The 27,714-nt window shown below is 32.9% G+C and overlaps 1 long non-coding RNA gene across 1 annotated transcript; it reads left to right on the top strand.

The window, feature by feature from the left end:
• The first annotated feature begins 11,213 nt into the window (after positions 1-11,213).
• On the top strand, positions 11,214-27,085 carry LOC134739988 (uncharacterized). The gene is made up of 3 exons (XR_010127152.1): positions 11,214-11,377; positions 25,640-25,782; positions 26,873-27,085. It is a non-coding gene; the product is annotated as an uncharacterized LOC134739988 (long non-coding RNA).
• Positions 27,086-27,714: the final 629 nt, after the last annotated feature.

Genomic DNA, 27,714 nt, shown 5'->3' with positions numbered 1-27,714 from the left:
CCAGTAACTTCTCACCGCTAAAGAAAACATACAGCCTCTGAACCATCTCCTCTTCTAATTTTACCTTCTAATACTTCGTTCTCCAGAAAGAAGCCAGACTGACAATTTGTAAACAACACAACAGATCAAGTCTCTCCCCTGCTTGAAACACTCCGATGACTTCCCTGTGGAGTGATTTTGCCTCTGAGGGAAAACGTGGCAATGTTTGAAGATTTTTTTTTTGTCACAATGGAGTAAGGGACGGTTGCTATTGACATCTAGAGGGAAGAGACTAGGCTGCTAAACATCCCACAACACACAGGACAGCACCACAACAAATATCTGGCCCTAAATTTCAATAATGCCAAATTTGAGAAACACCGAATTTCACTAAAATAAAATCCAAACTCCTTACCATGAACCAGAGGGCTCTACAAGACCCTTGTCTGCCTCTCAGATCTCACCTCCCATGTATAAACCCTCTTGCTATACTCCAGCCATATATCTGTTTGTTTGTTTAATATACAAAATGATTTTTTGAATCTCAGCCTTTAAACTCTACTCTTTCCAGGTCAGGCACCGTGGCTCATGCCTGTAATCTCAGCACTTCAGGAGGCCGAAGGGGGCAGATTGCTTGAGGCCAGGAGTTTGAGACCAGCCTGGGCAACATGGCAAAACCCTGCCTCTACTAAAAATAGGAAAACTAGCTGGGTGTGGTGGTGTAGGCCTGTAATCCCAGCTTCTTGAGAGGCTGAAGTGAGAGAATTGCTTGAACCCTGGAGGCAGAGGTTGCAGTGAGCCAAGATCACGCCACTGCACTTCAGCCTGGGTGACAGAGCAAGTCTCTGTCTCAATACATAAATAAATAAATGAATCTTGCTTTTACCTTTGCCTGGAATGGTCTTCCCCCAGTGTTTGCCTGCTTGGCTGCTTCCAATGCTCAGGCCACTCTCAAACATTACCTCCTCAGTGATTCAAGCCCTGACAACCCCAAGAAAGACACTGGTATACGGAAAGACAGCAGTTTAGAAAAGGTGATTATGAGGGAAACATAGGATGAAAAACTGCCCATAAAAGATATGAAAGAATTAGAGACTACTTTTATAAATAGCAGATGCTGAATAGCTGAAATTTGTACTGAGGTTGTATGATATGCAGTTACTGAGGTTGTATGATATTCTCTTTGAAGGTTGAGTAGCCTGGGATTCGAAGTGCTATACATAAATGTTAACTCATGATTGGGAAGGGATGGGTGAACATGGCCAAACGTCAGTAAGAGGGGATTGAGCTTTCCATTAGGATTCAAACAGAATCAGAAGAATTGCAAGGGAGGTGAAGGAGATGCTTATGTTAACTTCTAGAAAGGGGTCCCGATCCAGACCCCAAGAGAGGGTTCTTGGATCTCAAGCAAGAAAAAATTCGAGGAGAATCCATAGACTAAAGTGAAAGCAAGTTTATTAAGAAAGTAAAGGAATAAAGAATAGCTACTCCATAGGCAGAGCAACAGCAAGGGCTGCTCAACTAAGAATAGAGTTATTTCTTGATTAAATGCTAAACAAGGGATGGATTACTCATGAGTTTTCTGGGAAAGGGGTAGGCAATTCCCAGAACTGAAGGCTCCTCCCCTCTTTATACCATATAGGGTAACTTCCTGACATTGCCCCTGGCATCTATAAACTGTCATGGTGCTGGTGGGAGTGTCTTTTAGCATGCTAATGCATTATAATTAGCACTAATGAGCAGTGAGGATGACCAGCGGTCACTTTCATCATTATCTTGGTTTTGGTGGGATTTGGCTGGCTTCTTTACAGCAAACTGTTTTATCAGCAAGGTCTTTGTGACCTGTATCTTGTAATGACCTCTTATCTCATTCAGTAACTAAGAATGCCTTAACCTCCTGGGAATGCAGCCCAGTAGGTCTCATCCTTATTTTACCCAGCCTCTATTCAAGATGGAGTTGCTCTGGTTCAAACACCTCTGACACTTACAGATTGTGAGAAATGTGGAAAGGGAGGCATGGGGAGGCATAATGAAAACAAAGGGCGCAATTTCCATGGGAAAACAATTTAGAAAAGCAAAAGGATAAAAGCTATAGGCAGAGAGAGATTTCAGAGATTTGGATCTCAAAGACAGCAATTCCTATTGATGATTAGATACAAACCATAGTTATTCCAGTGAGGAGAAAAAAAAAAGAATTAAATGAAAATCCATGCAGCTAAGTAGATTTTTTAAAACTCAAAAGATTGTATGCAGGAATGACAGAAGGTCATCACATAAATATTTAATTTCTCAAAATGATGACAAGAGATGAGGGTGAGAAGACTGTGGATTTTGAGCTGACGTTAATCACGATGGTATTAAGCAGGTCCAAAAATTCTTAGGAGTGAACTCATAAAAATTAACAGTGGTTGCTGGGAACGCTCACAGTATGGTGAATGATGTTAAGGCTGGGGCCAGGTTCAACAAGAAAGAGTGATCTATGAGACTAAAGGGAAGAGAAAGTGGTGGCACCTATTCTGGGTATTTGTCATTGTTGTGAAAAGGAGTATATTAGCAACTGAAAGATTGCAAAAAGGATAATAAAAGGGTGTGAAATTCCAGGCTACAAGTAGAGAAGAGTTGATAATCAGGCAATGTTATGTAAAAGGAAGTGTAGTGGGAGCAAAAAGAATATTGGCTGTCTTTTCAAACACCTATGCAATGGTGGTGATAAAAGAAGAGGACCCTATATGATAGAACTGACCAAATTGGGGACGAGTCCTGAGAGATAGACTTGGGTTCAGTTAAGTTGCAGAGGTAAAGCTTTTCAAGGAAATGATTTGCTGTATATAAGACAGACCCTTTGCGAAACTTATAACTCAGAGCCTTTCATGAGAGTGCATCTTAGTGTGAAGAATGAGAGCACTTCCCTGCCTCAGTGGCTGCATGATGGAGAGCCCGCATAATATTATTTTCTTCCATGTTCTCCTCAAAGTTGAAAATAGAGGATAGTGTTTTAGTTGCAAGAAAACATCTCCTCCAGATATCCTTACCCTCCAAAGTGAGGGTTGGATTTCCCACATAAGTTATCACTGAGCCCCATCACTTTTCCTAAGTTGTTTTTAAGTTGTTTTACGTTGACTTCCATTACATAAATACCATCGAAGGAAAGATGTAGGATTTCATTATCAGTTAAAATTACAAGTGAACTGAAAATTAGTGGGTAGAAAAGCTCAAGAGCCACTTATGATTTTAAAACTGAGCACACAAAGCCAGTTGAGTAAATAAATGTTGCTTTTAAATATTGTATTAATTTTGCTATCTAGGATAAGGGAAACAATACTATGGATGGTCCTTCCAATATTAAGATTACAGTTGTTAATATGACATGTCTTCCTAAAACACATAACACACTTTAAAGTGAATCTGGAATGGATGCACGTATAGTATGTCAGTTAAAAAAAAAAAAAGGTCACGAAAAGACTTCTGCATTTTTATTCACAGATATGTGACTAGTTTCATATTAAATGAGAGATTAATATTCTATTACTACCTAGAGAACAATAATACCAACATCTCTGGTGAAATTTACTTGTGATATTTGTAGCACTATCTTTCTAGACAGAAAGATCTCATATAATAAAGTCACTAGCGATAATACAGGCTTTCCTTTGGTAATATCAGTTTTTTGCAAAGCTTTTTCTAAAGCTGGATCAGATTCACATATTTTTGTATCATACAGATGATGGCTTCTGAGTCCTTGGGAGCCCTGTCAGTAAGCACTTTCTCCATCTCCATATTTTGTGGATTCTTAAGAAAAATCCATGCTTATTCAACCATGGAAGAAGTATATTTAGCCATAATAGAAGTTATATTTTAAATTCCCAAAAGGTAAGAGAGGCAGGTCTATCATTATTACCAGCCTGTTCTCTCCTCTGCATACTACCCAAATACATAGCATTATTAAGATACATAGATGTAATTTTCTAATAAATAAAGCGTTAAAGTAACATGTAAAGATAAAACACCTTTAGAAACAACACTATCATAGGATACAATGAAACACGACTTCCATAAATCAATTTTGCAAGACATTGCCAATCATTATTTAGTGTTTATTCAGGATGGACAGTATGCTAAGAGCTATGTACCTCAACAAAGTATTACTCAAACACATTTTCTCTGGGAGTTTATACATAAAATAATCTGAAGAAGACAATTTTTAAAAGTCAAAGTATACTAGATTTAAAGCACATATAATAAAATGCCTCTTATAATATTAAAGGTTTATTCAAAATTTTATAAGATTTCATAAAAATAAAAAATGTAAAAACTTTATTTTTCTCATCTTAAAGATAAAAAGATACATATCTTTATATATTATATATAATACATATTTTATATATAATATATAGTATATATTTATATACTATATATTATATATTTATATATTATATAAAATATATTTCATATTATATATTATATAATATATATTTTATTATAATATACAATGTAAAATATATTATATATTTCATATACATCATATAATGTAAAATATATATTACATACTTTATATATATCATATAAGGTAAAACATATATACTTTATATATATAAGGTAAAACATATATTATATACTTTATATATATCATGTAAGGTAAAACATATATTATACACTTTATATATATCAGGTAAAACATATATTATGTATTATATATCATATAATGTAAAACATTACGTATTATATATCATATAATGTAAAACATATATTATGTATTATATATCATATAACGTAAAACATATATTATGTATTATATATCATATAACGTAAAATATGTATTATGTATTTTATATATCATATAATGTAAAATACATATTATATATATCATATAATGTAAAATACACACTATGTATTCTATATATCATATAATGTAAAATATACACTATGTATTATATATATCATATAATGTAAAATATACACTATGTACAATATATCATATAATGTAAAATATATACTATGTACTATATATATCATATAATGTAAAATATATACTATGCACTATATGTATCATATAATGTAAAATATATACTATGTATTATATGTATCACATAATGTAAAATATATATTATGTATTATATGTATCATATAATGTAAAATACATTTTATGTATTATATGTATCATATAATATATGAATATATTTTAATAATATGTATTATATAATATATAATTAAATAATATATATTTAATATTTTGTGTATAATATATATTTTATATTTTATATCTAATACATATTTTATCTTATATATTTATATATAATATATATTTTATATTTTATATGTAAAATTTATAATATATAATATGCATGTAAAATATATAACATATATACAAAAATATACAAAACATATAAAATATATAATATACATATTATATATTCTATATAATATATAATATACATATTATATACACATATATAATATGTATATTATATATGAAATATATATAAAATACACAAAATATACATAATATATATTTTGTATATATATTTTATATCTTATATAACATATAAAATACATTTACGTGTTATATAATATATAAAATATATTATATATGATATATATTATATTATACATGAAAAATATATGTTTTATATATAAATATATATTATATTTAAAACATATATTTATAAATTATATAATATATAAAATATATTATATATAATATATAAAATATATACACATATAATATATATAATATATGATATATAATATATATTTTAAATGCATAAGAAAATATACATAAAATATATATCATACATTACATACTATATATAATACACATAAAATTTATGTATAAAAATGTATATAAATTTATATATAAAATACATATATCATATATATTAAAATATATACAAATTTATTTTATATACAAATTTTATATATATAATATATATAATCTATATAAATCATTTCTAATAATATAAACATATAATTATATATTTATATATAATTTTATATATATAATTATATATTTATATATATAATTTTATATATATAAATATATAACAATATATAAATATAAATATATATAATTTATATTTATATATAAATATAAGAAATAATACATATGAAATATATATTTTTATATACTTCTATAAAATATATTATATATTTTTACATGTTTCTATAAAATATATTATATATTTTGTATATATTTCTATAAAATATATTATATATATTTTGTGTATATATATTTCTATAAAACATATTGTATATATTTTGTATATATTTCTGCAAAATATTTTGTATGTATTTTGTATATATATTTCTATAAAATATATATATTTTGTTTAGATTTCTATAAAATATATAGTTTATAAACACATTATAAAATATAAAATATATATTATATATTATATATAACATATATAAAATATATAATACATATAATATATATTTTATATATTACATATAATATACGTATTACATATTATATTTTATATAATATATAATACATAACATATATTTTATATAATATATCTTATATATTATATATTTCTAAAAATATATATTTATAAAATATATTTTGTATATTATATATGCAATATATATAAAATGTTTTTTATATATAAATATACATATTTATATATAAAATATATATTATATATTAAACATAGATTTTTTATATATATAATATATATTGTATATAAAACACATATTTTTTTATATAAAATATATATTATATATATTAATTATATATAAAATATATATAATATATATTAATTATATATAAAATATATATTATATCTAAAATATACATTTTTATATATATAAAATATATATTATATATAAAATGTATATTATATATAAAATATTTTATATATTATATATAAAATATATATTATATGTAAAATATACATTTTTTATACATATAAAATATATACTATATAAAATAAAATATATTTTATATATAATATATATTTTATATAGATATTTTATATATTTTATATATAACATATATTTATATTTTATATATAATACGTATTTTATATATGATATATAAATATATATCATATATAAAATACATATTTTAGAAATATATATATTTCATATATATTTTACATATATTTTATGTATAACATATATTTGATATATATTTATAAATTATATAATATATATATTTATATTTTATATACAAATTATAGATTTTAATATATATGTAACTGTATATTTTATATTTTTATATAATATATATTTTGTATATAATTTATATATTTTATATATTATATATAACATATTATATATTATATATTAATCATATATATTTTATATATAATATGTAATTACATCATATATAGTTTATATTATATAATTATATTTTATACATAATACATTATATTATATAATTATATATTATATACAATTATATAATCTAAGATATAATTATATATAAATAATTATATATAATTATATATAAAATAATTATATATAATTATATATAAAATAATTATATATAATTATATATAAAATAATTATATATAATTATATATAAAATAATTATATATAATTATATATAGTACATATAATTATATATTATATAAAATATAATATATATGATATATGTATTATGTATTTCATATATATAATATATATTTCATATATATTATATACATTATATATATATATTATATATATATGGCAGAGGGGGCCTAGTTTTGTTGCCCAGGTTGTTCTGGAATTCCTGAACTCAAGCAATCCTTCCACCTGGACCTCCCCAAATGCTGGGATGATAGGCATGAACCAACATGTCAAGCAAAAAAAGTAAACACTTTAGCATGAAACATTAAAATCTCAAATTACATGTATTATGATTCGGTTAGAAATCAAACATTAGGTAAGAATTGTGGATCTACTCAGAGAACTCAGTCTTAAGTGTGTAATATCCTCTTGTTTATATGCAAATGTATGTATTCCATTCCTTAGCTATGTAGCTATAGATAAGCATCAGGTAATTTTAAAAAAGATAATTATGAAGTTCCTGAATTGTGTTTTAGAATAAAGGTCTATTCCCAAATTTAATTGAGTACAATTTTATGTCTTCTTTGTTATCATTATTACTCATAAACAATTAGTTCAGCCATTAATGATGAAGTAGAAATAATGGTCACCAATATTTCAGTGACTTACAATAATATACATGTGATTGCTGCATAGGCAACCTGCTCATTGTTAGTTGTCTTGGAGCCACTGTCACTGTCACTGTCATTCTGGGGTCCAGGCTGAAAGAGCAGCCCGCATCTGGGACAATGTAGAGCTCATTAAAAAAACAAAAGAGTCTGTAAGAAACTGTTAGCAAAAACAAGGCATCAGTGTGGTGGTAAAGTAAAATTCCCTCAGGGGAAAGAGGATCCCATAGGGAAGAAAATTAATATATGAGCTGTAAATTAAGCTACCCCAATACATTAATATAATTTATACTTGGCACTCTAATGTGTTGGAAGAGGCAGGGAATTTGGACAGAGACATTAACATGGACAAAGGTTAACGTGTTCTTTCTTTTTAACCTACTTTGGCAAATCTCCCAGAATTTTAATTTGTGTTATTATTTACTGTTCTGTTTTCAATTAAACCCTTTATCTCTTGTATAAAGTTTATGCCCATTTTCAATAGCCCAGCTCTGTTTTCTCCTTATGTCTTCAGGGTAGGGGTTTAACTTCCCTACTCTAACCTTGCTAAATCTGGTCAGAATTTCTCAGGAAGGCTAGAGACTCTCTGCAATATAGGATGTGCTTATATACCGCACATATGACATTTTTCTTGAAAATCTATTTCAGGAACAGTTTTCTGAAACACATTTCAGTAGTTCACTATTAAGAAGTGAGCTCTGAATATCTCTCTAATGTTTTCTGATCATAATTTTATAGACAAGCTCTGAATCTGAATTGTTAATCTCAATATATATGTGCCCAAGCAAAAGCTGTATACCTAATTATTTGGAAGCATTCTTTTAATAAAAATTGAGCAATTATTAATATATCTGGAAAAAATTGTCAGATATACAGTACTGGCAGATATTTTACAACAGGAGAAATTAGAAATATAAAAAGCTAAAACGGAATAAGACTAAGTGTTTTTATATTGTTGCTGTTGTTGTATGTAATTTAATTGTTGTGTTCAGGCCCGATTTTTTAAAAGAGAATACGTAAGTTTAAGCAAATGGACTTTGTCCATTAAATACATCATCTGCCTTTTCATCAGTCCAACAGAATGTATCTCTACTAACCCCCGATGAGCGGAAATAGCTTGTTGCAGAGCAGGAATCACCATTACTCCTCTCTAGCCATCTTATCCTGAGAAATCAGAAAGCTCTACTTTATTCTGTCTTTTGAGATCTAGATCTCAACCTCAAGCAATTATTATCTGTCAAAATCATTTGTAGCAGTTTAGAGGGGAGGAGTGCATTTTGTATCTCAAATGAAGAAACTGGGATGGGATGTAAAACTCTGAAGAATCCATTGTTATGGGTGTCAGTTGGGTGTCAGCATAATTTTTCTCAACATTCTCTACAAACATTAGGCATCCATCCCAGTAGGGAAATAAATTGATGGCCCCTTCAAGTCAATGACATGCTGTCATGTGTGTGTAGCTTTTTTAAATTTTTTCTGTTTGCATAACCATAAACTTATTAGGTTGAAAGAATATCTGACCTCATCACAATCCAGATTATAGTATGAAATCTCTGCCATTAGCTGAATGCTACATCCATGTCCAATTCTTTCTCTTAAACTTTGGTCTCTATTCATCAACTTCATTAAAAATATCTTTGGCGATCTGCTATGCACCAGGCACACTTACGTGCCCAGAGGATACAAAATCAACAAAGTCAATAACGTCCCTCATCTTCATCCTCTAGGATTAGTGGTGAAGTGTGGGAACAGGGTCCAGAATGGTGAGAAGGGTAGTTCAACTATAATTCCATTCAAATTTCAGAAAATTCATTCTGGTTTAGGAGAGAAGGGGGAAGAGCATGCAGGGATATTTTACTGAAGAGAACAAGACTGAAGGAATTCTGGCAGATTTACTCCTATCACAGAACCATTTTAATCCCCCCTATTATTTTGAGTCCAATAACATTCTTCTAGGATTCTCACTGAAAATCCTACCAAGGCTAATTTACTCATTAGTCACTTAAAATGTCTTGCCTCATTCCCTCAAACCCACTGTCCACCCTACAGCTCGTCTCCACAGTTTCTTTCTCCAGAAATCAGTCCATATCCCCAATTCCCTCATAAACCTTCCCAGAGCACTTTTACTCATATTTGTCACTTTCCAAAACATTACAGTGTAATCTAATACTACCTTCTATTTTTTAATATAACTACCAGAGGTGTCTTATTTACCAACATGTTTTCCATCCCTCTTCATTCTTGCATACAAGAATGTTTCACATCATATCTTGCTGCATTTCCGTATCATAATGCCTCTAGAGATCAAATAACAACTCAGTGAATATGTAAATATCACTGTGCAGGTTAACTCTATATAGCGAAAAACGCATCCTGAACAAAGTCATCAACAGAATGTCTCCCTGAAACCTTGAGGCGTTATGACATTCAGTTGGGTACAGCACCTGTCAACCAGTGTGAGGTGGTCTGACTTGTGACTGCATGACTAGAACATGTGGATATTAAAAAAAAAAATCAATAAAGTGAAAGTATATTAACTGATGAGCAACACTTTCTTATAAAATAAGCAAACAAAATAAAATGAAAATGTTTTTAAACAATTCTCAGTTACAATTTTTTCTTACAGTGTCATAACCAAGATGACCAAGACAAATTATTTGTTTAAACTTCAGACCGAGGACTCCTGCTGCTTTACCTACAGTTGCTTAGGAATGATGATAATGGTAAATTTTAAGTACTGCAACTGATGATGATGATGATCACGATCATGATGTATGGTTTCTTGCTGTATTACAGTTCCTGTTCTAAGTGCTTTATATATAAAATGGCACAGTCTTTTCAACAATCTTATTATGATCATTGCACAGATGAGGAAAATGAGGCATAACAAGGTTGAATAAGTCACCCAAGGCCACATAGCCAAACATAAGGATGGGATGTGAACCAAGATATACAGGTTCTAGAGTCCATGACCCATTCTGCTACATCACACTGCCTCTCCTTTTACCGAAAGCCTCCCAATTATATAGAATGTGTATCTGCCATGTTCAACGTTATTTCAGAAGTCTGTAAGGGCTATTCCTTGAAGCTTACAACTGCCCCCTTCAATGTGACTAACAAGTCTCTTCAGTTAGTAACATACTTGCTGAGGGTTTGACAACAAAGACTTAATGAAAATAGTGATAAATTCACACAGGCACCCAAATAAATGTAAGAATCCACAGAAATGAGGAAGAGTAAGTATTATGCTAGCAAATAAAATTCATCTTGCCCGAATATATTTTCATATAACATAATGAGTAAATAAAAAATAACCATTATTGCTTACTGAACACTAGCTAGAGTTTAACACTTTTCAGTAATATAGACAAATTACACTTGGCAGGAAAAGCTCTCAATATGCTTACAAGGTATTCTAGAAAAAGATAAATAAATGTGTACTTAAATCAATAAAATGAAGACAAAAAGCATGTTTATGGAAATGAGGGTTTCTAAGGAGCTAAATATAATTGAATTCTGGCTACTGTTTTCTTGAAATGAAAATGGCCATTGCTAAGTATTTGATTATTGAAGATAAAACTAAAGTTTTCAATATAACACAGAGTTCATTATTACAAGCAGTGGAAGAATGTTATTAGATCCACAGATCAACAGAAAAATGACACCGTTTTGCTTCAGATAACAGAAGACTCAGTTTTTCTTTTTTTTTCAGTGTTTTATTGTTATTGTTGTTTTAGCCACTAATACAAGGGAAAAAATTCCCCCATCTTTCCCTTTATTTTCTTGGAGTATAATGTCTTTCTACATTTAATTTCGTCCTTCCTTGGACTTTATAGTACTTGATCCCTCTCCTCCTTCTTCCTCTCTTGACACTGGATCTCTGCAGGTGACTATCTCTTGGTTATTCTTCTCTGACTTTTCTTATTTTAGTAAGTAATAGAATTAAAAAATGATCCTCCCACCCACATACTCTTTCCCAAATAATCAGTTTTCATAAAGCAGCCATCCACTTATACTCGTTCTTTCTGTACCTTTCCAAAGGGCGTCCATATCTCTAAAGTTTTATATTCCAACTTTTTCTCAAATTACAAATATACCATAATATTTGATACCTTTCTCTTTTCATTCATTCTGCTTGGAGATTTGTCTATGTCAGTTTACATGACATATTTTCAACCTTTAATCTTTTTCTTTTCCACGTGTAGTATAATAATTTAAAGTATTTTAAGTTATGTGATATTCATGTTTTTTATAAAATATATAAATATATTTTATGACTAAAATAATTAAATAAATTCCCATGAACTCTCTGTTTTACATAATAACACAATCTTACATATATCATTCGAATGGGTTCATTCCTGTCCTTTTCCAATTCTGCCCAGAGAAGAGAATTATTCTCTTGACATTTGTGTTATAATCATCTTGGTTTTAAAAATTTTTATCTCATACATCTTAACTCAGAAACAATATTTTTTTCAATTTTCCTCTAAGCTTCATAAAATGGAATTGTATTATATAGCAGTCTTTGAGATTTGCTTATCTCAGTATCACAATGACACTTAATAGTTGTCATACTTTCACATTCATTGAGGTACGAGATTCCATCATGCAAATACACACCACAATATATTGAAACCAATGGCAAAAACCACAATTACTTTTGCACCAACCTAATATTTATGAATGCTTCTGTTGATGGGCCTGGAGTTTTGTTTTTTTATTATGAACAAAGCTGCTATGAGAATTCTTCTACATGTCTCCTGAGAAAATGTAAGAATTTATATAGAGTATTTGGCTGAGAGTGAAATAACTGCTGATTTGCAGGATATATGAGTGCCCAAATTTAAGAGATATTGCCAAATTATTTTTCCAAAATGGTTGTACAAGTTTACACATGAATCAGCAGTATAAAAATGCTCCCATTGTTCACACCCATGCCAACGCCTCGTATTGCCAAATATATATTTTCCCTCATTTGTTCTAAGTATGTACCAAAGAATGGATATGCTGTAGTTGCATGTTTAACAGATATCACCAAACTCTTTTCCAAAGTGGCTACTTGAGCTGATGTTTTCATCATTAATTAATATACAAGAGTTCCCTTTATTCTATAAATATTTTTCTATAAATTTCTCTTCATTTAATAAGTAAAATATGTTATTTTACCTGAGTAAAGTATTTTTTAAATAATCTGTTTTTATTATTTATGTTTCTCCAATATACCTTTTGCTTTATTTTGTTTTTATTTTTGTTTTGTTGTGATTGCTTTGAATGGGCAAAAACTTTTTACAAAGTAGGTTTTAGAGTTGGGAGATTGAGATAGATGCAGACCAAAAACAATCAACTGTAATTTTCTGTAGGCATTTTATCAGTCATTGGTTTATAGAGAAGAATCATATCCTTTATTCTCTCACCTGGGAACTATAAACCCAGATGCCAGCATTCTGTGGGACAAGTAGACTAAGATGAACCTGGGGTTGTATGTTCACTTAGTTCCCTTGGTTTAGCTGCATAATCTTTTTTTCTCAGCTGTGTCTAATGCAGTGTATTGGTCAGGTTTCACACTGTTAGTAAAAAGATACTTGAGATTGGGAAATTTAGAAAGAGGTCTAATGGACTCACAGTTCCATGTGACTGGGGAGGCCTCACAATCATGGTGGAAGGTGAAAGGCACGAACCACACGGCAGCAGACAAGAGAAGAGAGCTTGTGCAGGGAAACTCCCCCTTATAAAACCATCAGATCTCATGAGACTTATTCACTCTCACGAGAACAGCATGGGAAAGACCCAACCCCATGATTCAATTACCTCTCATGGGGTTCCTCCTACAACACATGGGAATTGTAGGAGCTACAATTCAAGATGAGATTTGGGTGGGGACACAGCCAAATCATATCATATGATGAGTACAGAAGCTTTCTGGTTACTTTAGAGATCAAATCTCCCACTTATTCTGGGTTGCAGGACGGGTAGTTACTTATATGCACAGGACGGAGAAAGAAATTGGGATTCTGATCTGTAAAAAGAGACTTTCAGCCTTCCCTCTTATTTGCTGATGGCCCAAGCTACAACCCCAATTTTAGGAATTCCACCTCCTTCTACTTCCCAAGTCCTCTGGGTGGGGATTGATGGTTAATATGCTTGCTTCAGGACTTACCCTGCATTCCAAAGTAGGCTTCAGACTTCTCCTAACAAGTAAATTAACACTTGTCCCTCTATTTTCCACCTTTGAAGTATGTGGCTGTCATATTCTCTCCCACACTCCTCAGCAATGTAGGCTGATGTAAATTGAGTCTTCATTTCTGCCACATTAGTTCAGCTGCAGAAAGGAAAGTAGGTATAGTAATGTATTTTATGAACCATGTTCCTTTCCCCGATCTTTCTAGTTGAACCTCCCAACACTTGGACTAAGCATTTTTCCGGCTTCTCATTCCATGACTTTATGAAGGTTCCAACCTCACTTTGATCATTTCTGAGCAAAATTCTGGCTTTATCCTTCAGTTGCATTATTTAGAGTAGTGAATTCCCAAGCTTTTTAAATCCACTGGCACTTTTGATGAATATAAAAGCCTTCTCAATATTGCATCTAATAAGCTCAAGAGTAGACACCATGTACCTCATTAAGAATCACTAATATCTGTTATCTTAAAGCCACAAAAAAATTAATCTGGGTTTTCTGTATTTTGCATTGTGAAAAACAATAAAAAAATTAAAGATAAAATAATATTATTAAATACAATTAGAGTATATATTTGAAACTATATTGACTTCAGGGAGTTTGACCCTGTTGTGAATAACTAGTTAAGGGATACCCAGTTATGCAGGTACAAAACAGATCAGCCAATCAGGACATGGGATTTGGGTTCTAGCCACCTTTGTTTTTTACTATTATAGTAAGACACTTAATCCATCTAGAATTCAACTTTCTCATTAATAATTTGAAAAATTTTATTTAATGGTATGAAAAACTTTCAGCAGAGAAAAAAAAAAAAGCCATCATGGAACACTTAATGTTAGGAAGTATTTTTGATCTTTAGCCATTTTGAGTGAAGGAAAACAAAACCTTTTTCTTCAATTTGGAGGTCTCTGAACCATTCTTCTGTTCTCCTCTCTGTTAATTTATACACTGAAAACAACTGAGGACCAGTAATCTGACCTCTCTTTCTTTCCTTTCCCAACTTATTCATATTTAATATTTTAATCTACTTCCCTATCTTCTCTAAATTTCTTTTTGTTTGTCTTTGCCCTTATGTTTTAGGGCAAGTGACTTCCAGGAATTTTACATAGTATTCCAGACATAGCCATACCCAAGCTGTTTAAACTAGAACTTCTGCTTCCCACCTGTGTGCAACTTGACTCTTTTCAAGGCAAACTGCGTTGCAAAATTGTGTCTAGATTGTCCCTTTCTATGGCTATCAGATGCCTATATTAAAAGACAAGCAAGGAAGTTTGTTCTGGTGGTGGCTAGATGTTTTTTTTTTTCCCCAATTATACAGTAGCATAATTCCAAGAAACATTTATTTCAAATTACTGTAACTTATCACATAATTCTTTATTAATATATGGGAAGTTAGGTATGTTAAGGACCTGTCTATTTGAATATGTTAACATATGTCACTCTGCATCTACTAGACTCAATGTTATTAATCCAACAATAAAAGGAATTCCTCAGGAAAACTGAGGGCCTGAAGGCTGCCTGCGTCTTGAGTAAGGAAGGAATGATCCAGGGATCTGCCAATGCCTCATAAGTGTGCAAATCAGCAAATATTCTGAGACTATACACTGTATTGAATAAGAGGATCATCAGCTTAATACCATTAGAGTATTTTGGTTTTGTTCTGTACAGCACCGAAAGGCAGTTTTTATTCAGGATTAATTTATTTTTTCATACTATGTATGTATTTTCCTGTTTAATTGTAATTCCAGGAAAGCAGCTGTATTATCTGCATTGTTGTTATATTCCCAAAACCCAGAAAACAGATGTTCAATAAATGCTTTTCAAATGATTGGTAGGATAGAATACAATAAGCAAGGATGAGTACCTGTCTTTTCAGGCTGCTATAACAAACTACCATCCCCTGGGTGCCTTATAAACAACACAAATGTATACATGAATTTTACTTATGAAGCTGAGAAGTACTAGATCAAAATACCAACAAATTCACCATCTGAATCTGATAAGGGCCCACTCCCTGGTTCATATTGGGGGTTCGGATATAAATATATAAATTTTGCTGGGACATAAACATTTTAGTCTGCAGGAAGAAGTAAAATAGTATATATTTACATCTAAGATTACCAAAATTGCAAATATGCTGCCTAAAAATAATAGGAACTTTGCTAATTTACATTCCCACCAATAGTTTACAAAGGATCTCTTTTCTCCATAACCTCACCAATATGTGTTATCTTTTTTGATAACAGCCAGTGTAACAGTTGTGAGGTGACATCTCATTGTGGTTTTAATTTGCATTTCCCTGATGAATAGTGATGTTGAGCATTTTTTTTTTTTTCATATATGTGTTGGCCATTTCTATGTATTCTATCGAGAAATGTCTGTTCAGATCTTTTGCCCATTTTCTAACAGGTTGTTTTATTGTTACTATGTTGCTAAATTCCTTACATGTTTTATATATAAATCTCTTATCCCATATATGGTTTGTAAATATTTTCTCCCAATCAGTGGATTGTCTCTTTACTCTGTTGTTTCCTTTGCTACACAGAAGCTTTTTTATTTGATGCCATCCCATTTGTCTATTTCTGCTTTTGTTCCCTGTACTTTTGATGATACCTAACTAATCATTGCCCAGACCAATGTTATAGAGCTTTTCTCCTATGTTTTCTTCCAAGAGTTTTCAGCCTCAGATTTTAAATCTTTACTCCCTTTTGAGTTGATTTAGTACATGACATGTGGTAAGGGTTCAATTTCATTATTCTGCATGTCAATATCCAATTCTTCCAACACCATTTATTGAAAAGACTGCGTTAACCCCATTGTGTCTTCTTGGCAGCTTTGTTGAAAATTAATTGACAAATTTTGTGGGTTTATGTTTTGGCTTTCTATGTTATTCTATTGATCAGTGTGTCTGTTTTTATGCTACTTCCATGCTTTTTTGACTACTATGGTTTGGCAAGGTAGTTTGAAATCAGATAGTGTGGTATCTCCAGGTTTGTTCTTCTTTCCTACTTGGGGTTGTTCATGAACCTATAAACAGTCTCTTACGGTATATAATACAGTTTGTCATCCTAGTTTTACACTGTCTATAATATGATATTTCCTCAAAAATTATAAGCATCTAAGTATTAACAATTTCCTAAGTCTACTATAAATTTAGCTTTTTGATGAAAAATTATCTTTGATTATGTAATTTATGACAATTCATCACTGTGCCGGTTTTGTCCATCTTTCTTTTAAAATTTGTCTACAGCAAGTACATCAATTTAAAGGATTTTATATAACACAAAGGAATAAAATTTCAAAAAAAGTTTTGTTTTTTTTTTTACTGAACCAAAAATGTAATTCCAGCTTTCAAAGTGAGACGTTTTGTACATTTAAGTTCAGGAGGAATCATTTTTGACTTGTGATATGTTGTCAGTGGAGTGAAGAATAAAAACTGATTTGATTTCTTTTCATTCATGTTCCAAATACTCATGTGTTATATATCATATTTTCTCAAAATGTGGCTAGGCCTAAAGTTATCACTCATTCAGCCTCACTTGGGATATAAAAAACTGCTTTATGAGTTGCAAATCATTAAAACATACATATTTCTTCAAGAGTATTCGGTAAGTCAGAGAAATGCTTACCCGAAGTAAAAATGACAGTGAGTGGCAGCCTATGAACATACACACACAGGAAAATAAAAAATATTATATATCATGCTAGTATGGTTGCTGTAGGAAAAACTAAAACAGAACTCAAATAAATGGAAAACTACACATCTCATCATTTGTCTCCTCATCAGTAAAATCGTATTGAGGCGCCCTTGTTGTCTGGGGTGACACCCGAGGTTCTTTGTCTCACAGGCACAGAGATCAAGAACATGGACACACACAAAGTGTGAGGTACAGAGCAGAAATTTAATAGGCAAAAGAAAGAGAACAGCTCTCTGCTACAGAGAGGGGTCCCAGAAAAATGAGTTACCAATCTGTGGTGAAATGCAAGGGTTTTTTTTTATAGATGACCTAGTGGGGAGACGGTGTCTGATTTACAAAGGACACAAAAAACGTGTTAGGTCCTGTTGTGCCATCTGCATAGGGAGTGACTCTCTGGCAGCCCCCACCCCAATCTTTTATTACGCATGTGGGTTCTCTGCCTGAGCTTCTCCACGTTGTCCATTTGTTATGGTACACATGCTAACAACAAAGGGAAGGTCGAGCCCCATGGTGGACATGCGTGGCTCCCAGGGAGCCTTGTTCTGTTGGTGTAGCTGCCAGCATCCCCCCATGCACGCTTCCAGCTTCCTTATTTATCTTTGCAGCTCGATCTTTTAGGCTGCTTTTTGTTAGAAAATAAATGATTTCTTGGGCTGATTTTTGTTAGACGGGAAGTTCTGCCATGGACCCTTTTGCTGTCACTATCTGCCTAAATAATGTCTATCTCCTGCATCAGTTTTATTGACAAAAAATTCCTTTTCATTCTATAAAAACATTGTTAGCAATTGTGATAAATGATGCACATGCATTCTATTAAATCTTTCTCTTTTCCCTTCAATCTGAAATTTGAAATAATTTTTTCCACTAGTTTGGCAGACATGGAATTCTCACAATACTTTTCTAAAATATTTTTGGTTATAATTGAGCCATGGGATTGAAAGCAGTGGTAAATGAGGCCTTTTGTTTGGCGCACTTATCATATTATAACTCCACACAGATCATATAGTCAATAGCATTTCCATGATACCTTGACAATCCTTTTAATTGATTGAATTGTGTCCATCAATAAAGGTATTTCCAAGTCTTAACACCCAGTATCTGAGAATGTCACATTATTTGGAGAAAAGGATCTTTGAAGATGTAATTAACAATCTCAAAATAAAAGTAACCTGAATTTAGGATGGACTCTAAGTTTCTTATAAGGACAAGTGTCCCTATAAGAAAAGAGGAAGTTACAGAGATACAGATGGCAGACAGCTATGCTAAGAATTGCCAGCTTTCTCTGGAAGCTGGCAAAGAGGCATGGAGCAGATTTGACCTCAGAGACTCCAAGAGAAAGCAGTCCTACCAAGTTGATTTTGGACTTCTTGTCTCTAGAACTATGAGAGAATAATTACTGTTGCCTCAAAGCTACCAAGTTTGTGGTAATTTGTTATGACATCCACAGGAAACTAATCTATTGCCATCACTACCATAACTTATGATGTTTTTAAATCTACCAGAAGCAATATAGAGTATGGTAAAGGAAACAGCTTTGGAGATTGGCTATATAGGTTCAGTCCTGAGTTAACCACTTACCAACTTAAAACATTATTAAATATTGCAAAAAACTATACAAATTTTATTGGACCTGTATCAGAATTATATAGAAAATGTTCTAAAGATATTGCTCACAGTTTTGCCAGCTATCTAGAAAATACCCCATAAATACTAGTAAAAAATTCCCCTCTATAGGATGCTGTTGGTCGTATCTCTGTAATTGAGGTGAAGAGAGATGCAATAGCTTAGGTTTCAAATTAAAATTTACTATTTGCAGTAAACTTTAGTAAAATGTGGCTTTTTTCATTCATTTGAAAGTGTATCTTTTTGCATATGTGTAAGTGTGTCAGCCATGGAACAGAGAGAAGGTATACCAGGACCAACCTCAGAAGAGGAGAAGGGAGACAAGGAAGATAGAGAGAAGCCAGGTTGATGATAGAGTTAAATACCATTAAGGAATTTAGGCCTTGTCTTATACAATGAAGTGCCACTAACAGGAACCACCTGAGAAATAACATGCCTTGGTTGTGGCTTATATCAAGTATTCCGTGTTTTATATAAAGTATTCTGACTGCAGTGTATGAGAATAAATTTAAGGAAGACAGAAAGCCCAGTGAAGAAACTTTTGCTGTGCTCTACGTGAGAGATGAAAAAGACTCAATTTTATTTTATTTAAATTTTAATTATTTTATTTGAGACAGAATCTCACTCTGTCACCCAGGCTAGAGTGCAGCTGCGCTATCTCGTCTCAGTACCTCTGCCTCCAAGGTTCAAGCAATTCTCATGCCTCAGCCTCCCAAGTAGCTGGGATTACAGGCATGCACCACCATACCTGGCTATTTTTTCTATTTTTAGTAGAGACAAGTTTTCACTACTGTGTTGGTCAGGCTGGTCTCGAACTCCTGGCCTCAAGTGATCTGCCCACCTAGGCCTCCCAAAGTGCTGAGATTATAGGCATAAGCCACCACACCCTTCAAAGACTCAAATTTTTAAAAACAGTAGTTGGATAAAGACGGGGGATGAGATCAGTACTTCATATCAAAACTTCTACTCCTTTGAGAATCATTCTACCTTATCGTTTCTGTATTTTCTTTTTTTGTGAGATGGAGTCTCACTCTGTCACCCGGCTGGAGTGCAGTGGTGCAATCTTGGCTTACTGCAAGCTCCACCTCCCGGGTTCACGCCATTCCCCTGTCTCAGCCTCCCGAGTAGCTGGGACTACAGGCACCCGCCACCACGCCCGGCTAATTTTTTGTATGTTTAGTAGAGATGAGATTTCACCGTGTTAGCCAGGATGGTCTCGATCTCCTGACCTCGTGATCTTCCCTCCTCGGCCTCGCAAAATGCTGGGATTACAGGTGTGAGCCACTGTGCCTGGCCCCTGTCTGTATTTTCTATAGCTTCCTATGTAGGAAGGGATTTTTTGACTGAATGTGAAATGTGATACGAGAAGATGAGAATAAAAATGACAAATAAGGATGCATGATTAGTAAAAAATCAAATGAAAATGTACAGAAACGAAGCATATTTGGGGATAGAGAAATAGAGTGAGCTCACTTTCCCCATGTTAATTTTTGTGGAACAAGTAGAATAACCATATGGAGATACGCAGTAGCTTAGTCTATGTCTAAAGCAAAAAAAAAGAAGTCTGACTTATTCATACAAATTTAGGAGTTGGAATATATTTGCTATTAAGATCATCAGGCTGGATGGGGTGGCTCATGCCTACCATCCCAGCACTTTGTAAGGCCAAGATGGGAGGATTGCTTGAGTCAAGGAGTTTGAGGCCAGCCAGGCAACACAGTGAGATCCCCTCTCTACAAAAAGTCAACAAAATTAGCCAGGCATGGTGGCACTTGCTAGTAGTCTCAGCTATTCAGGAGGCTGAAGTAGTAGGACCACTTGAGCCTAGGAGGTTGAGGCTGCAGTGAACCAAGTTTGTGCCACTGCATTCCAGCATGGGCAACAGAACTGTCTAAGAAAAAAAAAAAATGAGAATGTGTAAGACCACCAAGGACAGTGTGTAGACTCTAAGAGTTGTTCCTAAATACAGACATATAGAAACAGAAAGGAGAAAGAGAAGCTGTTTAAGAAGAAGGCAAAACCAAGAGGTATGACAATGACAGGAGGAGCGCTGTGTCATGGCAATGAAAAGAATTAAGAAAGGGAGAATAAGTGTTCTAGCATTCAGAATTCATTCAGCAGAGGAGCAGAATACAACATAGGATTTTGAAGTATGAAGATATTTAAATTAATAATTGTGTCACAGCTTAATGGCTCCTTCTTGCTGACTACCTGGAAAAGCCAATACACTGAGAACAGCAGGGATGTTGCAGTCAAGAAAGAGTTTAATTATCACAAAGCAGCCAAGTGGGAAGACTGGAAATATTTCTCAAATCTGCTTCTCTGAAAGCTCAGAGGCTAGGATTTTTAAGTATAATTTGGCAGGCACGGGGCTAGGGAATGTGTGCTACTGATTGGTTGGGTTAGGGACAAAACAGTAAGAGTGTCTAACTGTCTTCGTATACTTGAGTCAATTTCCAGGTGGGGATCACACGATTGGTTGAGTCAGTTGCTTCGTATGTGTCATGAGTCCAGGTAGAGTCAGTAGGTCAGGAGAATGCAAAAGTCTGAAAAATAGCTCAAAGATCAATCTTAGGTTTTGTAATAGTGATGTTATCTATAGGAGTAAGGTAGGGGTGGTGTTTCAAATCTTGGGACCTCTGGCTACATGACTCGGGCTAGTTATCATTTAACCATGCCTACATCTTGGCAGAATTAAGGCCCCTCCCATAATTTTAATGCTGTGGCCTTTTGTTAGCCTTACAAAGATGGTCTGGGTCCCTGAACAAGGAGGGGGTCAGTATTGGGAAGGAATTATTATTCTCTTTGATTAAACATCAAACCGTAAGCCAAATTTCTCCCATAGTTAGCTTTGCCTACATTCAGCAATGAGCAAGGGCAGTAAGCTTGTGAGGTTAGAAGAAAGATGCAGTTTGTTTATGCTAGATTCCTCGCACTGTTACAATTGTTGCAAAGGGGATTCCTGTGGAGTTTTTATTTAATTGTTAGGCATCTTGAAGGTACTGTTTCCAATTTAGATCTTCTGGAATGACACTTAGTTCAAAAAGAGTTAATGCTGCAAAGCCATCACTATACCTACAAGGAAAACCAGAAGATTCTGCTGCTTTCCCAAGGAGCTCTCACAACTGGAATGCTGGAGAATGAGCACACAAAGCTAAAGTCATGTCAGGAATTAGAAAATTAGATGAGGGGTCTGCGGCCAATGTCATTTATTGACAGCAGGACATTGAACACCCGGCAATGGAACACAAGTGAAAGTAACCCACCCATTTCCAAATCTTGTTTACTGGAAGCACTAGCTTCAAGCCACAGATCTGGACTCCACTTTTTCCTGATCTCTGTGGAGTGCCTCTAAAGGAGAAACACATTTCACTTCAAAGATCATAGCTGCAAGACAGCTGGTGAAGTGATTTTAGCATTCCTGTCTTTCCAAATAATAATGTGAAGTGGGACTTAGGAAAGAATTTGAAAAATTCTTCCACAGTCATCAAATGTAATATAATCTTTCAACAAAACAAATATTGAAAAATATCAATTGAATGTGCCAATTGAATGTATGAATGACAAGTTACTGGAGAACATAACAAAAATAGCTTTGGTGTCATGAGGAAAGCAAAAACCGTATTAGAGGGATTTAGGAAGGTATATGAAACACAAAGAATGATGAGGACTGTTATTGATTCATCTCCATAGGAAGAAGAGAAAAAATATTAACAGATATTAGTATAAGAAACACAAAGGTTATTCATTATTGAAAGTAGGGTATACAAATAATTTAAAAGAAAAGATAAGAAAGAAAGGGGTTTGTTGATGTTTGTTTAGCAAAAGGCTATTTAAGCCTATCTATGCACTGAGGGAATGTTTCCCAGGAAGATAAAGGAGATTAAAGGTAAAATGGGAAACAAAAAAAGAGCTTATTCGCTTAGCTCAGCAAGTTTTCTCAAGGGAGCAAAAAAAAAAAAAAAAGAAAGAAACATATAGAAATATTTACTCAAAAAGAACATAAAATCTCATATTTACATCTTATAGAGAAAAGAATAGGGAATATGGAGTAGATATGTTTGTAGGTGAGTGTAGAAGTGAGATTGCAACTAATGATCACAGGATCTATTTCTTGTTTTGTTTGGTTTGTTTCTTCTCAATAAGAATAAGGTTGTCCAATGAGAATGAGGTTAATGGAAACTGAGGAAGGAGACATAGGAAAGTCATAAAAGTTTAGAATAATCACTGTGAGGAATCAAAGATAGAGCTGACCAAGATCAGTAAAGGTATTAATGAAATGTTTTGAAGTCACACTCAAAGTTACTTATCAGGATATTTTTACCTGTGTATTTTTTGTCTCCACAGCACTTATTCAATGAAGTAAATGAAAACATAATGCAGATCACAGCAGTGATTCCGGGTTCATTTTGAACGGATAAATATGACAAAATGACAGGTGCTGAGAAATCTGGGCTACTGAAAAAGTTGTTCAGACCTTTGACAGAAAATTCAGGAACGCCAGTGAAGGAAGGGAGATCAGAAAGTACCTGACAGATTCTAAAACAGAAGTAAGATAACAAGGTCTTGGAATCTTTGGTGAAATAAAATGAAGGAAATAAGGAAGTAAAAGAGTTAGAAAAACAGGACATCATGGTCAGAGAACAGGCAAGTTATATTATAAAGCTCTGAGCTTGACCAGGTCAGATTAGGAAAACCTGGCGAATTTGACCCTGCAGGGAGGATGTTTGCTGTAAATGTAGATGGCCATAGAAGCTGCAAGAGCCCGGGGAATTAGATACAAAGCTACTGTTTGGAGTTTTACAGGTGATGGTTAAAGACCATTCAAATAATCCAAATATGTGTAAATCTGGCAAATATGGTCCAGGTGTCAAAGTCTGCAATAGATGTAGAACCTACAAAGGAAGCTGTAGAAAATGCAGAAAGGATACGGTAATATGATTCTCAAAGGAGTGAAAGTTTTGATATGAAGTAGAATACTTGTGTGAAAGTGTTGTTGCGAATCTAGAGAATGAAAACCCTATTTTCTCACTTCAACTATTTGGATTTGAAAATATAATCAGTTGTAGTTACATGTTAATGTAATAATTTCAATGAGCAATGAATGCCAGAAGCAGGGAGAAATAGAAGCAAACACTGGGTATAATTTAATAACTAGGCTTATTTTAAATATTATTAACTAGAAATGGCCACAAGTTTTGAATAACCACTGATACTACCAATGTATAATAATGCCACTAAATCAAATAACTTTTTCTTTGTCCTCCAAAATTTTTAAAACAAAGATTCCAAGGCACAAATGAAAGTACCTTTGCAAAAATTATGACATTGAGATAAATCTGGCATCGTTGACTCCATCGTTGACTCCATCCTGCTTCTAACCTCACAAAGAGACTATGAAAAATATGTAGCACTACTAAACCAAATTACTATCATAAGAAATATGGCATAACCATGCCTTTCCTGAAAGAGGATTATGTGTGTTTTCCATAAACTGCCATAGAAATAAACATTTTAATATGTATTTTTTGAAACTGGGAAATCAAAATATTCCACCCCAAAATATGCTTCTTTGGCACAACTAACCCAAAATATGCTTCTAACCCAAAATATGCAGGCAGAGGCTTTTTCTGAGGTTGTCTTATTGGGATCTAGGAAAGATTCACTCACAGGAAAAAGAGACTAAAGGTTTGACACTTACCAAGGTTTGACAGACAAACTTACTAAAAGCTACACCATCTCTCTGAGGGCTGCTGCTCGGGAGACTTCATCTGTGTAACAAGACAGCCTTTGCTCATTATTTAGTTCTTTTCCTCACCCTCCAATAGCCTGTTACCACTGCCCTCCAAGAGCTAAAAACCCCTACTCATTTCTGTACAGTATAAAATCTTCAGTCATCTGCCTCATCCTGGAGTCTCACATTTTGTGTGGCTGCTGTGCATTTGCATACAAATTGACTTGCATGCCTTTTCTCCTACTAATCTGTCTGTTGTCAGTTTGTTTTACAGACTAAAATTAAAAAATCTTCAAGGAAGGGAGGAGAAGTTCCTTCATCCCTGGAAAACAAAACTCTTGTTAAACACCAGGCATCAGGATCTGTTTTCACATTTCCTTTGCCAACACAAGAAATCGTTTTATGGTTTATCTGATTTTTAAGATTATTCAAACTATATCATTTTCATAATATTTAGAACGGTTAATTTACATATGGTGTTTGTGAAAGAATCAACTGATAGTTTATTGTAATAAAAAATGAAATTGTTTTTATAAATAGGCTCTTAGAAATGCAAAACTTTTTGCTGTTCATGATTTCATGTACAACTACCTCCAGTTATTCAAAACTTCAATCTCTGATTTCCTAATCCTGTGATATTGCCTTTTACTGATACAACAAATATAGTGTGCACATTTTCATTTCCTTCTACAGAGCCTAATGTTGACTCATTAAGAGTGTAAAAAATCTGCAGCGAATTATCTTTAAAGTCCCTGGATAAATGTTTGGCAAATACCAGCTGATATAACCTATAAGTAAGTCTGTCAGTTTGAAAGCATATAAAGCTTAAATGTCAAAAGGAAGGTTTCCTTGTAAATAGAAAAAAATTGAAGCTATTTTGAAGGTCTATTTACATTACAGGCCGATGGGTTCTTCCTGCCTACTGCATAGCAAAACCAATACACTGAGAGCAACCGTTTTTGCAGCAAAGAAAGAGTTTAGCAATTACAGGGCCAACCAAGCAGAAGGACAGAAGGTAATTCTCAAGATCACCTCCCCAAGAATTCAGAGACTAGGAATTTTCAATGATAGTTTGGCTGTCAGTGGGTTAGGGAACGGAGAATGCCACCTGTTTGGGTCAGGCATGAAAACAGGTGGTAAAAGCAGTCTTCTTGCACTGAGTCAGTTCCTGGATAGGGGTTACAAGACCTGTTATCAGTTTCTTGGTATGAGTTGCCAATCTAGGTGTTACCAGCTGGTACATCATAACGCAGTGTCTGAAAAATATCTCAAGCACTAACCCTAGGTTTTATTACTGTCATATTATCTATAGGAGCAATCCGGAAGGTTACAAATCTGTGGCCTCTGGCTACATGACTCCTGAGACATAATTTTAACCTTGTGGACAATGTGATATTTTTACAAAGGTGGTTTTAGTCCCTAAATAAGAAGGCAATTAGTTTTGTGTGTATTGTTATTATCTCTGTTTTAAAGTTAAGCTAAATTCCTGCCATAGGTATCTCATCCTCTGCCCAAGAATGAACAAGGACAGCTTGCACATGCACATATTATAAGAACTGATAACTGAGTTCAGCAATGTTGCAGCATGAAAAATCAATGTACAACAATCAACTGTATTTCTATGTATTAGCAATAAACCAAAAATTAAATTAAGATAACAATTTCATTTAAAATAGCATCAAACAAAATAAAAATACTTGGGAATAAATGTAACCAAAGGAGTATAAAATTTATGCTCTCAAAACACAAAACACTGTTAAACAAATTAAAGAAGAGCTAAATAAATGGAGAGGTATCTTGTGTTTAAAGATCAAAATACTTAAGATTGTAAAGATGGCAATATTCCTCTAACTGATCTACAGTTTCAATAAAATCCCTCAGAATCCCAGCCAGCTTCTTATAGAAATTGACAAGGGAACCAAAATAGCCAAATCATTTTGAAAAGAAGGACAAAGTTGGAACACTCCCACTTCTTAATTTCAAAATACACTACAAAGTTAGTGTAAGTATAAAGTATTGGCATAGTTTAGACATGTCCATCAAGAGAATAAAACTGAAAGTCTAGAAATTTGTCCTTATGTTTATGAGAAATTTTCTTTTCACAAGGATGCCAAGACAATTAAATGGGCAAATAATAATTAAGCAAATGGTTCTGGAAAAATTAGATATCCACACACTCAAGAATGAAGTTTTAATTGACTGCTTTCTTACACCATATGCAGAAAAATTAACTCAAAATTTAAGAGGTGAAGCCATAAACTATCTTAAAAGTAAACTTAAGAATAAATATTTGTGACCCTTAATTGGGCAAAGCCTTTTTACGTATGACACCAAAAG

The sequence above is a fragment of the Pongo pygmaeus genome, chromosome 7 (assembly GCF_028885625.2).
Source record: "Pongo pygmaeus isolate AG05252 chromosome 7, NHGRI_mPonPyg2-v2.0_pri, whole genome shotgun sequence".
NCBI classification, from domain to species: domain Eukaryota; kingdom Metazoa; phylum Chordata; class Mammalia; order Primates; family Hominidae; genus Pongo; species Pongo pygmaeus.
Note: the sequence above shows the minus strand (reverse complement) of the source record. Positions and strands in the feature narration are given on the sequence as shown.